The following is a 17,735-nucleotide window of genomic DNA, read 5'->3' on the forward strand; positions in this document are numbered from 1 at the left end:
GCATGGCGTCGGGGACGGCTGGAGGCGGAGGGAGGCAGACACGGCAGCGGCGGCGCGGGCGTGCGCTCGATGCAGCGCTGCTGCATCCAACTGCAGAAGAACTACAGCGGCGGCATGGCGGTCTCCTGTGAGCGAAAACAGAGAGAGGGAGGGGAAGATCGTGAGACAGAGAGGTAGAGAAGCAGGAGGGGAAAACAAGCGGGGCTGTCGGGGCCCTCATCTGCTGGTGGTACTCTTCGGCGGAGGGAGCTCCGGAGGTCGGCCGGCGACGGGTGAGATGAGGTGAGGAGGAGGCGCTCGGGACAGGAGCTGTCTGCGGGAGGAGCGGGGGAGGAGGAGCTCCTCTGGTTGGCCGGGTGGGTCGAGGGGAGGCCTCGGGTGCCAGTTGGTCAGGAGAGAGGATCGGGAGGGATCCCGAGCAGGAAGATTGGACAGAGTGGCGGCGGCGGGCACGAAATGGATGGATGGGACAGGATCCCTAGTTTCTAGGGTTGCCCACTATTTATATAGGTAGGGGATAGCTTAGGGGTATCCGGTCCCTCCGTTCATCATCGGACGGTCCGAGAAAATTAGGTTAGGGAGCCCAATTAAGAAAACGGAGGTGTTTTGTAGATGTTTGGGGATGATCTGTATGCAATGGTGATGACTGAACGGTTCGGGTTCGGGACAGTTTCAGAAGCGCACACGAGGGGCTCAGTGGTTGTGCAGAGAGGGTCAAACGGTCAGACAAGAGAGAATTGAAAATCCGGTTAGACTCAGAATGGTCAACGAACGCAAGGGGAAACGCGGCACAAGCGGATGCAAGTTTTATGAAAACAAATGCGGATGATGCAATGATGAATGCAATAAATAAATAAATCACACGGCGACAACGAAAAACATGGAAGCCGTCTGGAGCGTCGGTCTCGGGGCGTTACACATACCTTCGAACTGGATCTCCAGGTACTCTTGGAGAGCCTACGTTAGTGTACAGCCAAACCTTTATGTCACCTATGAGTTATACAAGCCCCCACCTTAGTGCTTAAATCATTGACAAGCTCTGTTAGGTCAAGAACAACAAGTAATCAAAAGCAAACAAACCTAGTATGGTTGGCTGATACAAACAAGCAATTGAACAAATGTGTGAGCAAATCTTGCACAACATTGAATTACATATCAAGAAAAGAAGCATAGAAGGAGGCTTAAAGACCATCCCTTGACTGACCAGATTTAAGGGGCATTTAAACATCATGTGCAACATATGAACTAACATAAACATTGCATATTTCAGATTCTATAATGAAATGCACATGTATAAGGTTATGCCATGTATGATGCCTAAATGTACACTATAGCAGGCAAGAGAGATTCATCATTGCATGCACTACTGAATTGCAGGTTAAGGGCCAGTTCTATTCCGCCTTTTCAGAGCCTATTGCCAAAATAAGCCATAAAAGATGTAAAGAAGTCATTTTTGAGTTATGGGCTTGGGCTTAACTTATTTCGCTTTGGGGGGTGCTTAGGATAGAAGCTCACTAAAAATTGAAGGGAAAGGGAATAGTGAAATGACTCTATTGTCTGCCTATATTACACTCAAAATGCAACTACTCATGCCCGCGTCACACCTTGCGCTCAAGTAAAAAGAAACACACAACTGTTCATTGCCGGCTTGCATCTACTCTCCCCTTTCCCTCTACCTCGATCCCCTGCCTGCAGCGCTAGGGTTCCTCCAGCAAGCTGTCGCCCCTAGTCCCATCTGGGCAACCCAAAAGGGCGAGTTTATAACAAAACAACACCACATAAGGAAACATGCCACATCTCTTGCATACAATGAAATGAGCATTTACTATGTGTGCACTGTGTAAAAACTAGGCATACCTTCGAACTGGATCTCCAGGTACTCTTGGAGAGCCTACGTTAGTGTACAGCCAAACCTTTATGTCACCTATGAGTTATACAAGCCCCCACCTTAGTGCTTAAATCATTGACAAGCTCTGTTAGGTCAAGAACAACAAGTAATCAAAAGCAAACAAGCCTAGTATGGTTGGCTGATACCAACAAGCAATTGAACAGATGTGTGAGCAAATCTTGCACAACATTGAATTACATATCAACAAAAGAAGCATAGAAGGAGGCTTAAAGACCATCCCTTGAATGACCAGATTTAAGGGGCATTTAAACATCATGTGCAACGTATGAACTAACATAAACATTGCATATTTCAGATTCTATAGTGAAGTGCACATGTATAAGGTTATGCCATGTATGATGCCTAAATGTACACTATAGCAGGCAAGAGTGATTCATCATTGCACGCACTATTGAATTGCAGGTTAAGGGCCAGTTCTATTCCACCTTCTCTGCCAAAATAAGCCATAAAACATGTAAAGAAGTCATTTTTGAGTTATGGGCTTGGGCTTAACTTATTTTGCTTTGAGGGGGTGCTTCGAATAGAAGCTCACTAAAAATTGAAGGGAAAGGGAATAGTGAAATGACTCATTTGTCTGCCTATATTACACTCAAAATGCAACTGCTCACGCCCGCGTCACACCTTGCGCTCAAGTAAAAAGAAACACACAATTGTTCATTGCCCTGCCCGCTTGCATCTCCTCTCCCCTTTCCCTCTACCTCGATCCCCTGCCTGGAGCGCTAGGGTTCCTCCAGCGAGCCGTCGCCACTAGTCCCATCTGGCCTGCTCCTCGATGATGCTCTGTCCAGCTAGGATACCTGGCCGACGGGTAGGGCCAAATCTCCCCGGTTGCTCCTCCCTCTGGCGCCACCCTCATTCTCATGGTCTCCAGCAGCTGCTCCACTATTGTCCGTCCAACGCAATACTCCGGCGGTTGCCGCACAACTACGGCTGATGCCCCACTCTGGCAGAAGGCACCTTGTTCCCCCTCCCCTCCTCTTAGGGCGTGGCCTTGAAGTGCTGTTGAAGGATGAGCTCATGCAACAAGGTGAGGATCTCCTCTGAATTTTTGCCAAATTTTAATTTTGGTCCACTATACGATGAATTACTATGAGCTGTTGCTGCTATATGATACATTGCTATGAGATGCTCCTATTGCTGCTATGTGATGAATTGCTATGAGCTGTTGCTGCTATATGATGAATTGCTATGAGCTGCTGCTGCTATATGATGAGTTGCTATGAGCTGCTCCTGCTGCTGCTATATGATGAATTATTATGAGCTGATCCTGCTGCTTCTATATGATGAATTGCTAGCAGCTGCTGCTGGTATATGATGAATTGCTAGCTGCTGCTGTATGATGAGTTGCTATGAGTTGCTGCTGTTATATGATGCTTTCAGGTGGTGCTGCTATATGATAATAACCAGCCACTTGGACCATCGAATTTCAATAAATAATGGTTCTTCATTTAAATTTAGGTCATGCGTTCTTCATTTAAATTAGGCAATCACTACAGGAATCAGCTATTTTGCCGTCTGCCACGGCGGACGGCAAAGGCATGAACGGCGGACGGCAAAGGCCTTTGCCGTCAGCGGCGGACGGCAAAAGGCTCCGGCAAAGTAGGCTACGGTAAACAGCTACTTTGCCGTCTGCTTCCTGGCGGCTGACGCCAAACGCCCTTTGCCGTCTGCCGCGCACGGCAAAGAGAGCGGACGGCAATAATTGCGCTGTCAGTCCGTTAAGTGGCTAACGGCAGGCCTTTGCCGTCCGCGGCAGACGGCAAACTTTATAGTGTCTTTGCCGTCCGCGGCAGACGGCAAACTTTCTAGTGTCTTTGCCATCTGCCTTATGATGTCATCTACATGTCACTACATGGCAGGCCTTTGCCGTCCGCCGCTGACGGCAAAATTGTTTACTCTTTGCCGTCTGCCACTGTAGGCAAACTGACCAAATGGGTCAGCTCCCAGGAAGCACAGCTGGATGCCACGTGGCTTCTTTGCCGTCCGCGGCAGACGGCAAAGAGCCCGTTGCCGTCGGTGGCAGACGGCAAAGAGCCTGCATATTGGCTCTTTTTTCTGTTTTTTATTAAATCCAACAATTTTCATAGCAAATATATATGACATATATAGATATATTTCATAGGCATTCATATCACATATATCGAGCACATAAGTTCCATACATTGATACATAAGCAAGTTCAATCCATACATATAACATAAGCAACTTCCATCCATACATATTACATAAGCAAGTTCCATCCATCAATTCATACATAAACAAGTTCCATCCATACATAAACAAGAAGACTAGAACAAGAAGAGTAGCTTCCATGAAGTGAATGAAATCTGCAAAATGGCAAAATAAGAAAGTTAGAAATAGGTGACTAGAACAAGAAGAGTAGAACAAGAAGAAGACTAGAACAAGAAGAGTAGAACAAGAAGAAGACTAGAACAAGAAGAGTATGTCATTTATGAGCTAACATACGTGAAATGGATCATATATGAGCTAACTAAGTTGAAATGGGTCGTTTATGAGCTAGCTAAGGTGAAATGGATCATTTATGAGCTAACTTAGTTGAAATGGGTCGTTTATGAGCTAACTAAGGTCAAATGGATCGTTTTTGAGGTAACTAAGGTGAAATGGATCGTTTTTTAGCTAACTTAGGTGAAATGGATCATTTATGAGCTAACTTAGTTGAAATGGATCGTTTTTGAGCTAACTTAGGTGAAATGGATCATTTATGAGCTAATTTAGTTGAAATGGATCTTTTTTAGCTAACTTAGGTGAAATGGATCATTTAAGAGCTAATTTAGGTGAAATGGAACGTTTTTTAGCTAACTTGGTGAAATGGATCTTTTATGAGCTAAATTAGTTGAAATGGATCGTTTATGAGATAACCTAGGTAAGATGGGTCATTTTGGAGTTAACCTAGGTGAAATGGGTCATTTTAAAGCTAACGTAGGTAAAATGGATCATTTAGGAGCTAATCTAGGTAAAATGGGTCATTTTTTAGCTAACTTGGATGAACTGGATCATTTATAAGCTAACCTAGGTAAAATGGGTCATTTTAGAGCTAACTTAGGTAAAATGGATCGTTTATGAGCTAACTAAGCTAATTATGCAATTTTTGACATAAGTAAGCTAAGTACAGATCGTTTTAGAGCTAACTTAGGTAAAATGGATGGTTTTGGAGGTCAGTAAGCTTATTAAGTCATTTTGGAGGAGAAGAAGCTAAGTCTAGGTCATTATGGTAAGCATTGGAGGAAATAAAGCTAAGTCTAGGTCTTTATGCATGTGTTAAGCAAAACACTAGATAAACTTACCAAGATCCAGGAGGTGTAGGAGCGGGCTGGCTCGTGTCGGTAGCTGGAGAAGGATCGTGCGATGCTTGTCTGGAGTTACGCTGCACCAAAGATAATTTCCAATGTCTTGTTAGCATGATGACACTCAAATGTTAAGACTAGCAAGTAATGTCCATTCAAATTAAACTCATCGTGGTCCCAGGAGCAATCACTGGCATCGGCGGAGCGGTCTGACCGGTCTTCTCGCACACAGACTGCACATTTGGTTTTGACGACTCAGTCATACTAGTTAGTAATGAGACAAACACTACATGAATGTTTTGGCTAATCTGCAGAAGAAACTTACCATGCCTTTGGCTTCCTCCAGTTCTGCTTTCCTTTCGGTTCTTTCATGTTTTGTAACGGCCTATCACATAGCGCCTCCAGATCGACTCTAGCCTTAGTATTATCCTTTGACTTCCCATCTATGCCGATCAATGTACCAAAAAGTGCCTCGGCGATATTCTTCTCAGTGTGCATCACGTCGATGTTGTGTGGGCAAAGGAGGTCTTTGAAGTAAGGCAGATCCCATAAGCATGTTTTGTGAGTCCAGGCGTGCTTAGAATTATACCCCTTGAAGCACCCTGGACGCTCTGGATCTGGCTCGAGAGCGTTTAACTGATCCAGGGTCTGTTGGCCTGTCAATGCAGGTGGTGCAGAGTTTTTGACAACTCTACCTCTGATGAAGTTCTTCTTGTCTTTCCTGAACTTATGGCGAGGATTCAGGAACTGTCTATGCATGTCGAAGCAAGAAAACTTGCGACCGGCCTGAGGCCAACGAAACTCAAGAGCTCCCTTGCATGTGGGGCACGGGAACCTTCCATGCACACACCAGCCAATGAATAGCGCACACGCCGGCAAGTCATGCGTCGAGTACATGTACCAGACACGCATTATGAAGTTCCGTTTGCTATAGGCGTCGTATGTCTTGAACCCATTATCGGCTTCTTGCAATTCGTCCTTAAGCGGCTGCATGTACACATACATATTTTTCCCCGGATAGTTGGGCCCTGGAATTATCAACGTCAGGAAAATGTTCTTTCTTTGCATAATCTGTCCGGGGGGGAGATTGAGTGGAAAGACAAATACGGGCCAACAACTGTATTGGGCTGCCGTCATACCAAACACACTGAACCCATCCGTGCTGATGCCGACTCAAGGATGCCTCAGATCTGCCGCTTTATCACCATGTAATTCATCAAACTTTTTCCACGCAACACCATCCGATGTGTGTACAATCATCAGATTCCCATCTGCATCTAGTTCGGTTCTTTTGCCCGTTTTGTGCCACGTCATCTGTCTGGCCGTCTCTTCGGCCATGAAAAGACGTTGAAGTCTTGGTACGATTGGCATATACCGAAGAACACTAACGGGGATTTTGGTCTGTGTCTTCTCACCCATACCGTTATCTACCACAACATACCTGGAAGACTTGCAAATGGGACAATAGTTCAAGTCCGCATAGTCAAGCCTAAACAAGACACATCCTTTCTCACATGCATGTATCTTATCATAGGGCATCTTCAGTGCACGGAGGATTTTGTCCGACTGGTACAGGTTTGCAGGCATTACATGGCCTTTGGGTAGAAAGCGTCCAAATACTGTCATCATTGCATCGTAGCATTCTCTGCCCAAGTTGAATTGAGCCTTCAGAGCCATTACTTGTGAGATGGCATCCAACTGACAAAGCTCAGTGTGCTCATGGAGCGGACGTTTTGAAGACTCCAACATTTCATTGAAGGCCTTTGCAGATTCCTCCATCTCCTCGTACGAATCCCGAGCATCATCGAAGTCTTGCACCATGTTTTCCCTCCCGGTACCATGCTCGTCGGTGCGGCGACGATCCACCTCAGCTCGGTCACGTTGGGCGGACTCACCATGAAATGTCCACACCGTATAATCGGGCGTAAAACCACTCTTCTGCAGGTGTTTGCCCATTTCAGCCTCTGTCCTCTTTTCCCAATTGCCGCATCGTAAACAGGGGCACCAGGTTTTCCTCTGGCCATTTGCAAATGCGGCTCGCACAAACCCCTTGGTTTTTGTGAACCATTCAGTGCTCCATTTGTTCTGACTAGTGCGACCGGTGTACATCCATGCACGATCACTCATCTTGACTTTCAGAGCTACTAGACACACAACAAATATATATATATATATATATATATATATATAATTCACCATGTATATATTCATCAGTTGATCTACTTTGTCAATTTTATTACGTCCATGGAACCTACACTCTAATAGGTAATGATAGGTCCTAATCCCACCCGAGTATGTTTAGATTGGGTTCATTTTCCCATGCTATGCTCCGGATCCTACGCAAAATTTCGGCAGCACCTCCCCGCTGTTCTCCTGATACATGTCTCTGTAATAAACAGAGAGGATGTGTACCCGGAGAACAACAGGGGAGGCACTGACGAAATTTATGCGTCGGATCCGGAGCAAAGCATATGGGAAAATGAACCCAATCTAAACATACACGGTCTGTCCATGGATAGCGTTGGACAATTCGAAAGAATCAAGGTTATAAATATGCAAATGCATGCATATTTATAGCTATGACGCTTTCGAACGGGAGGCACATATTGGTTACGCATACTGATGATTCAAGACACATATATAGCTAGCTATCAAGTTTCATCGGAATGGATCAAATAATTAATGGGGGAGGAGGACATGTCATTTGTGCTCACCCACGAACGAAGGGGCAGAGCTCGTCAAATGCACGGCGAGGTCGTCGAACACCAAACCTCGCAGCGATGAAACAACTGCACATTTAAAACTACCCGATCAACACAATTATATATGATGTTTTTCATAACTAAATCGAAAAATATATGACCTAACTAATAATTCACAAATATATGACCCCGACGGCCTCTGGAAGGCCAAAGAACACCTTTTCGGGAGGTGTCGGGGGTCGGGGTGCCGTGTCGGGGTCGGGGTCTCGGGGTCGGGGTGTCGGGTCGGGGTCGGGGTGCCGTGTCGGTGTCAGGGTCGGGGTGTCGGGTCAGGCTCGGGGTCGGGGTCGGGGTCTCGGGGTCGGGGTGCCGGGTCGGGGTCGGGGTGCCGTGTCGGTGTCGGGGTCGGGCTGTCGGGTCAGGCTCGGGGTCGGGGTCTCGGGGTCGGGGTGTCGGGTCGGGGTGCCGGGTCGGGGTCGGGGTGCCGTGTCGGTGTTGGGGTAAGGGTGGGTGTGGTGCCAGGGTGTCGGTGTCGTGTCGGGGTCGGGGTGTCGTGTCGTGTCGGGGTGTCGTGTCGTGTCGTATCGGGGTGTCGTGCCGGGTTGTCGTGTCGGGGTGTCGTGTCGGGGTCGGGGTGTCGTGTCGGGGTGTCGCGTCGGGGTGGGGTGTCGGGCGTGGGGGTCGGGGTGTCAGGTGTGGGGGTGTCGGTGGTCGGGGTCGGGGTGTCGGTGGTCGGGGTCAGGGTGTCGGTGGTCTTCTTCTTCTCCTCCTCCTCTCCTCTTTCTTCTTCTTCTTCATCTTCTTCTTCTTCTTCTTCTTTCTCCTCCTCCTCCTCCTCCTCTTCTTCTTCTTCTTCTTCTTCTCCTTTTTCCTCTTCTTAAACCTAGCACTAAGTAACCTAAAACAAAACAGGAAAAAACTACACCTAAACCTAGCTATTCTTCTTCTCCTCCTCTTCTTCTAAATATTCTTAGTTTTTTCATTACTAAACATAAACCTAAAACTAAACTAAACCTAAAACCAAACAAAAAGTAATCTAAACTAAACTAAATATAAAACCAAACTAAAAGTAATCTAAACTAAACTAAATCTAAAACTAAAGTAAAGTAATCTAAACTAAAAAACAGAAAAAACAGGAAAAAAAGGAGAAGACGGGTGGGGCTCACCTGCGGCAGGGGTGGGACGCCTGTGGCACGCTGGCAGGGCCCAGGGGCGCCGGGCGGTGGGGTTGCTCGCCGACGGAGGGGCGCTCACCGACGGAGGGACGGCGGGGTGGCGCTGGCCGGGCGGAGGGGTGGGGGCGATGGGGCGGAGGGGGCCACGGGGCGGAGGGTGGGGGGCGACGGGGCGGAGGGGTGGGGGCGACGGGGCGGAGGGGCGACGGGTGGGGGGCGACGGGGCAGAGGGGGCGACGGGGCGGCGCCGGGCGGCGGGTGGCGGGGCGACGGGGCGGCGCCGGGCGGCGGGGGCGACGGTAGGCGGCGCCGGGCGGCGGGGGCGACGGTAGGCGGCGGCGGTGGGGTGAGATGTGGTGGCGGGGCGCGTCGGGGAGGAGAGAGAGGGAGAGAACAGAGTGTAACGGGCGGGTGGGGGGTACGGGCCGTTAGGTACTCTCCTCTTTGCCGTCCGCCAATCTTTGCCGTCCGCCTTTTTGTCTCTTTGCCGTCTGCTAGCAGACGGCAAAGTGGTGCGGCGTTAAGTTTTTTCCAAACGGGCGGGGGGTGGGGGCCACCTCTCTCTTTGCCGTCTGCCAGCGGACAGCAAAGAGCTCGCAGATGGCAAAGACCTGTTTTGTCGTCTGCCATTTCTTTGCCGTCTGCTTTTGGGTAGCTGATGGCAAAGAGCTTCTTTGCTGTCAGCTAGCAGACGGCAAAGAGCTAGCAGATGGCAAATTAGCTGATTCCAGTAGTGAATGGGATTTCTATGGAAGACATTGACCAAAGTAGATTGTGCCAAGTAGATGGTATCTTTGTATTTTCATTATGAACAAATATCGATGGTCTATTTTCCTATCATATTAATTACTGCACTAAGTTCAATTTGTGATTTTTGCAAGTCAAATTAATTTTCATATGGGCAGCAAAATGACAAAATATAATGCAATCTAGACTTTTCAATGGTCATACCACAGATAAGCTAAAAAGGCAGGAAATGAAAAGAACTGGTTGGCTTATTATCTAGGGATAACTAGATTTATGCCCCTAGTTCTGTCCCACTCGTCTATTTTACCCCTAATTCCCAAAAGTCACCAGTTCTGTCCGAGTCACTTTGGTCCTCTTATGCTTTTGCCCTTTGACCGTTTGACCGTCAGTTTGAAAACTTCATAACTAATTCATACTGAATTAGAAAAATGCAAATAAGATACCAGAATCTTCAGAAAAACATCACCTATATGTCAGTGTCATTTGCGTTCATGAAAAAAGTGTTGGAAAGTGCACATCCAAGTTTTAGCTTTTTGATACCACCATGAATAGTGAACTCAAAAAAAATCAAAAAAAATATGGTGGCGAAGAACAACAAATGTTCTAAGTGCTTGCCAAGTTTCATTAGGGAACGACATTCGTGGAAGTCGTGGCAAAAAAATAATCTATTTTGGAGTGCTGATTGTTTTTCTTGCCACGGCACCCACGAATGTTATTCCCTGATGAAACTTGGCAGACACTTAAAACATTTGTCATTCTTTGCCACCAATTTTTTTTCAATTTTTTGAACTTTTTTAGATTTTACTATTCATGGTGGTAGCATAAGAGCTAAAACTCGGATGGGCACTTTCCAACACTTTTTTCATGAATGCAAAAGACACTGACATATAGGTGACGTTTTTCTGAACATTTTGGTATCTTATTTGCATTTTTCTGATTTAGTATGAATTAGTTATGAAGTTTTCAAACTGATGGTCAAACGGTCAAAGGGCAAAAGCATAATAGGAGCAAAGTGACTTGGACAGAACCAGTGACTTTTGGGAATTAGGGGTAAAACAGACGAGTGGGACACAACTAGGGGCATAAATCTAATTATCCCTATTATCTAGAGCTTATATTCAAAGGTGCTTATTTTGTCGGGATAACTCGAAATAACTGTCCCTAAGAAACTTGGCCAACAGCACTAACATACAAATAACATGTCACGATGATTGCAATGGAGGCCCAGTTGTTTTGTCAGATTCTCCTAGAATCTGACCCCTTCGCAGATTCTACCAGAAACTTTGAGCCCCATTTGTTTTACAATCCTATCTAGTTAGGGTCTAATGAGTTAGGATTGTAAAACAAATGGGGGTCAAAGATTCTAGGAGAAGCTGGAGAGGGGCAGATTCTGGGATAATCCTGCAAAAGAACTGGGCTGGGGTGACCTACCATAGCACACTGTATAGGCTCACAGCTGCCTCTCCTTTTTTTGCGATGTTCCATGAAATTGCCACATACATCTTGTACTAAGAAATCTTGTACTTTTTCATTCTGTAACCCTATCTGCAAGTTGACACGAGTAATTTCAGATATCTCTACATGATAATACATTGCATATGCCTTGCGCATATTTAAACCACCAATTAACGATTGTTTGCGTAGCATAAACTACCCATGACTATGTGTACTGTACTAGCAGACACTCTAAGGGAGCCTAATGTAGTGCACTAGAATTCCTACATGCCACCTACGATTTTGTGTGATGTACTACCTCTGTTCCTAAATATATGTCTTTGTAGAGATTCCAGTATGGACCACATACATATGTATATAGATGCATTTTGCTCTGTATGTAGTCTATAGTGGAATCTCTAGAAAGACTTATATTCAGGAACGGAGGGAGTATCATGTATGACATCAACATCTCTAATTTAGCAGCCAGTAGTGGAAATCATTGTCTGCACGAAGGAATTACTAGTCGAAAATCCTAGCAAAGCACACTGGCAGGCACACACCAATACAAGAGAGAGAGAGATGCACTTACAAGATCATAGCAATGCCTCAGTCCAGGATCTTGGTTAGCCAAGCTATTATATCCAGAAGAAACATCGTCCTTGTAGTTTTTGCCAGTTGCATAACATGTAACAGCGACCTGTTAGTATATTTGAAGTACATCGGGCAGGTGATGTTGGACGGGTTTAAATGTGACAAGTACCTAGGCCGCGGCGGGTGCTTGGCATCTTGCCAGACGGTGGGAATTCAGGTTAGAAACGTCAAGGGTGATGACACTGCGCTGGTTATTGGGTTCCGGTAAGGAGATCTTGAACCGTGGAGTAGGGTGTTTGTGGAGCGGCTCCGGTAGGGTGGACTACGGTGTGGGCGAAGCGGAACTGAGGTCGTGGACGAGGGCGTCGGTGAAGCTGCTCTGGTGGTTGGGTTCAGGATGGTGTCGATGATGCGGATCTACGGCCGTGGATGGGGCGTCAAAAGCTGCTCGACAAAGTGGATCTGAGGCCGTGGACTTGGGCATTGGAAAAGCGGCCCTGGTAGGGTTGCGAATCGTATAGGCGAAGATACTCAGGTAGGGTTGAGGATGGTGTCGGCGAAGCAGCTCTGGTAGGGTTAAGGAAGGTGTCGGCGAAGAGGATCAGAGGCCGTCGACGGGGGTGCCGGTGGGGCGGCTTCGGGGGTGTGGACGAAGTGTCTCCGGTGGGGAGTACGAAGGAGACGCTGCAGATGCGCTGCGTTTGACAAGAGTACCGGTGAAGCAGATCCGGCGCCGTGGACAAGGCCGACACTGAATGGGCTGTGGTACAGTGGTAGACGAGCAGTCTACTTGTTTCTAGGGGAGGTGGGAGGGGTAGATACGACCGTAGAAGCAGATCCGGCGAGGTGGATGCTGCTGGCAGTGAATGGGCTCTGGTACATCAGTGGATGAGCAGTCTAGGGTTTCGAGAGGGGAGGGGTAGAAAGGCTGATGAAGTACGGACGGCGTGATGTAAGATGCTCTGGTGTTGTGGAGTAGTCATTTTTGCGGGAGGGGAGAGGAAATGGGGGTGCCGTGTGGTGGGGGGAACCGGAAGTTACCAAAGCAGCCCGACCTATTATGTAAATGAGGGCCGTATTGTAACTATTGTTATCCGTGCACCAAGGAAAAAAGGGGAATTTCGCATGCTAAAGACTAGGTGGCGGAAATTTTAGAAGGAGGCGGGAGATTTTGCCGCCCGCGAGATCGTTTCTATCTAGTTTCAACTAATTTTGCACGGTGTTAGCGGGAAGGTCATGCGAGGCTGTGTACACGGGGCACACGTCAGTAGTTAATAACTGGTATGAAGTCCACCCTAGAAAAAAAGACAATAAGTCGGTATGATGCACCGATAACTTGGACGTTCACACGGGTGCGGCCAATCGTACAGGTGTAGAGGCTCGTTCACAAAAAGGATCAAATGCTGAACCTATGTATTTCTCATGTAAATATATAATTTAGTTCCATTGGTTATTTACTTTAAACATAATGCATTGATGTGTTATTGTAGAGGCGCACAAAAAGAAATGGATATTGTAGTCCCACAAAAGAAGTGAATATTGTAGTCCGCTTCTAAAAAGTGTTACCCCATATGATTACATGGCCTCCATTTCATAAATTGCGTACATGTTGGATTCATATATGAATATTACATATATTAATTCATAATAGAACCTTAAGTCATCCAATACTAATCAATTTGAATGTAAAACTAACAATGGTGCATGTACATGATAGCTACAATGGTTGTTTGAATAAACATCACTGTAACTTTGGCATGCACAATTAAAAAGGATTATTTCGGGAAAATGTGATATGTGAGTGTCCAATCTTTATAGCGTTGAATCGATATTGTATCTTTGGCCACGATACGAAGTAGATATTGATTTATGTTCAAGCGATCCACGTCCACGATCGCTAGATACTGATACGTGAATGAATTGTGCAATCTCTCTCACACGCATACATATCTCATTTCTCCGTGGGCATCGGAATTACACACACGCACTTCGTGTATTTCTCTCCCTCCGCCAAGGTTAGAATTCGTCTTTCTACCCCGTCCTACAAGTCTCTCACACAGAAACACACACGCTCTTTCTATCAAACACACCCACCCCTTTAATTCCGCCCACCCACCGCCACTAATGTCTCAAAGTATAACTATGTCTCACGCACATATGACTATGTTTAACTCGAGTCCCATAACCATATGAATACATACAATGGGATTCCAGCAGAGCACCTTTTTTTGAGATTTCGCTCACACACGCGCGCGCGCGTGCACAGACATTGTTTCTCTCTTCATTTTTTTCGGCACTTGCATGCACACTGCTTGTTTATCTCCGTGATGCTTTAAGTATGCCTCGCAGACATGCTATATGCCTATCCCTACTCTTATAAAAAAATGAGTTGGTGATGATGGTGTGCCTACCATCCTGCAATATTGACCATCTGATCTATTTCTAAGGGATAGAAAGCAAACTATGGCAATTTTGCAAAAAGATACCAGCACCCCTCTCCACATTTGCAAATAAGGCCTTCTCTCGTTCATCTTTTCCTCCCACAAGATAAACAACTCGTATAAATGCATCTTGATGTTCCTTGCAATGCACGGGCCTCTTGCTAGTATAGATATGTATCACATAAATACCTTCTCCCTATATCTAAGTGTCACCGCCCCCCCCCACCCACACACACACACTTCCCGACACCGAAGGAGTAGGCTGACACCTCGATCTTGATACTAATCTACCTACTGGCTTCTCTCTCAAACACACACACACTACCCGACACCGAAGAAGTAGGGTGACACCTCCATCTTGATAGTAATCTATCTACTGGCTTCTCTCTCAAACACACACACACACTCGCTAGTTGTGCCTCTGTGCCTATCGCGCGCACACTCTCGATACGTCTTTCTCTCCCTCCCCCCCTCCCCACCCCCCAACAATGACATCAGAAGGGTGACAACTCGATCTTAATCTTAATCTATCAATTGGCTTCTCTCTCAAACACACACACACACACACACACACACGGGCGCGCGTGCTAGTTGTGTCTCTAGGCCTCGCTCACACACACTCGATACGACTTTCTCTCCGTAGCCCCCTCGACATGTAGACTTCTCGTGCGCGCAGTTGTAGTGACGATGACGCTGAACCCAGTGTGCCTTGTTTTTACCGGCCTCATGTGATAGTTTTCACGTTGTTTTCTGTTAATTAACGAGGCAACCTTTTCTTTGTTACTACTAGTGAATTTTAGATCATTCGGGGCAGACATAAAATATATTGCTTCAACCCAATTATCGCAGTAACTATTTAAAAAGAAACTAGCAAGATGCCCGTGCGTTGCACGGAACATCAAGATGCATTTGTATGAGTAGTTTATCTTATGAGAGAAAACGATGAACGAGGGAAGGCCTTATTTGCAAATGTGGAGAGGGATGTGGGTATCTTCTTGCAAAATTGCCATAGTTTAATTCCTATCCGTCAGATATAAATCGAACGGCCTGTATTGCAGGATGGCAGACACACCATCATCGGCAATTCCGTTTTCTATAAGAGTAAACATAGAGATATATCTCTTGCATCATCCACAATGAACATCTGCTGGACTGGTTAGCGCCGGATGCTCGCAACGTGATGACATGAGTTCGAATTCTGCCCTAAACTTTAGATATATATATATATATATATATATATATATATATACTTCTTTCGCTACTAACCCACAGAGTACTTAGAATACAAGATTAAGGATGGATTTGTTTCTTTTTAACTTTCTGTACGAATCTATAGCCACCCTGCAAGTCATGTACACTGTACATGCAATTCACTTTTTATAGAGGGATAATCATACACGTAATTAACTCAAATGGATTGGAAGTGACTATTATTTCCAGCATAAGAGACTGTCGAACGACAACTAGCAAATTTCCTCCTGCTTCCTTCCACGGAGGACGACATCCAACACCAGCGGCATAAATTTACACAACTCTAACCAACCAGAGGAAATTCATGCAAACACGGACTAATTTCATATAAGCATGAAGGATTTCTTATAAAAAAGTCGGATCTTCATATAAACATGATGGATTTCATTACATTTACATTAACTAAGCGGTGCTAATCCGGCTCTCATGGTATAATTAATACCTAATCTAAATGGCCGCCCGCGGATCCCTTTGTCTTCCTCACGTTCAGCAGACACTTGCGCGGTCGACGAAGGTCCTCGCAAGAAACGAAGCAGCCAAGAAACCACCTGTATACCCAGTCGTCACCTCGGTGGTGGCCTTCATGGGACCCAAGCGGCGGCGTCCTCCCATGTTCTACTTCTCCTTGATGATGATGGCAGACATGGATAAGGTGGCCATCGACTCGTCGCTCTCCATGCAGCCGGCTTCTGTCTCTGCTTGCATGGCATTGCTGCAGGCACGGGACGCGCGCCCACCGACACGGGACGCGCGGCCACCGCAGACACGGTAGGCGCGACCGAAGACACTGGTGGGGCGGTACGACGCAGTAGCGATGATGCCCATGCCGCCGAGCTCGCCGTCGTGCCGGCGTGGAGCCAATCGCCACTTCTCATCAAGCTGAACTGGAGCGGCGAGTTGCTGAACCACGCGCCGGCTTGGGGCGGCAACTGGCTTCGTCGGGCCAGGCGAGGTAGGTGATGCACCGAGCAGCCTCGCTCGTATCCGGACGGCTCGGTGAGCCACCCAGTCGGTAGTATGCCGGAGAACGGCTCCTCGGAAGGCATCACAAGAGTGGAGAAAATGGTGAAGGAGGAGATAGGGGAGCGGCGAAGGGGTGCGATTCTTGCCTGCTGTTTGGCCTCGTTTAAATAAAGGGTGGACAGTAGGAGCTTGGTCGGTGTCTGGCCTCGTTTAAACTGAGGGCGGATGGGAGGAGATCTTCCGGCATTGCGCTTAATTCCGGCCCGCTCATGAAGGACGTGTGGACGGAGTAGGTTTCTCGGTTTGCATGCGGGTTTAATGGAGGCGTTTGATGGACGCGTGTTCAGCCGGGCGTGCGGCGAGCGGCGTAGTACTATTCGATTTGACAGCTACTAGTAAACCAGGACAGTTCCCGATACGGCTTTAATGCAGACGAGGGAGAGGGTAGCGGTTCCCGAAATGTTAAACGGCCAATGATGCATCCTCCTTGAATTAGCATCCTGAATGCATGAGGGAAGTAATGGAAGGATGATGGGGAAAAGAGGCAGCATGATGTGAATGCAACGCAGTTTGCACTCATATAAAGGAGCCCCTCCATTGCAATGCATCTACCACAACGTACACACCTAAGCTCCTACACTAAGCGCAAAAGTGCTCACTCCAGACCCATGGCGTCGATGCGCGTGAGCGGCCAGCGACTATGCCAAACGGTCCATGATGCTAGCCTGTGGCATGGCACCAAGGATCATCTCCAACGGGTATTGCCGACCGGTTGGTTCATGGCCATCGTCGACGCAAGCTGCGACTCTCAGTTGGACAAGATGATCATTACCACCATCAACAAGTTCACCATCGTCAAGAAGCTCGCGGACGACATCGCCGTACTCCTCCAGCCCGTGCGCCCAGCTCCTCATTGCCTGCCACCCTAATCGGCCTCCATGGCGAGAACCTCTTTCAAGCAATGGTGGCCCTACGACTGCCCGCCGACACAACGAAGAATGTCCACCTGGAGGCCGCGCTCGCCGCGAGGCGCCTCACCCTCCAAGAATTCGTTGACCTACACATCCACGTGTACGAGGAAGTCATGTACATAGGTATCTACAAGGCCTGTGAGGACGCTATGACGTTGGCCTTCGTCAATAGGCTGGAAGCCTTGGACGCCTTTGTTGAGAAGCACCTTGACCTCGCGACAAAAGTCGCCGCTCCTAAGCCGC

This window comes from Triticum aestivum, chromosome 7D, assembly GCF_018294505.1.
Source record: "Triticum aestivum cultivar Chinese Spring chromosome 7D, IWGSC CS RefSeq v2.1, whole genome shotgun sequence".
In the NCBI taxonomy this organism is placed as follows: Eukaryota; Viridiplantae; Streptophyta; class Magnoliopsida; order Poales; family Poaceae; genus Triticum; species Triticum aestivum.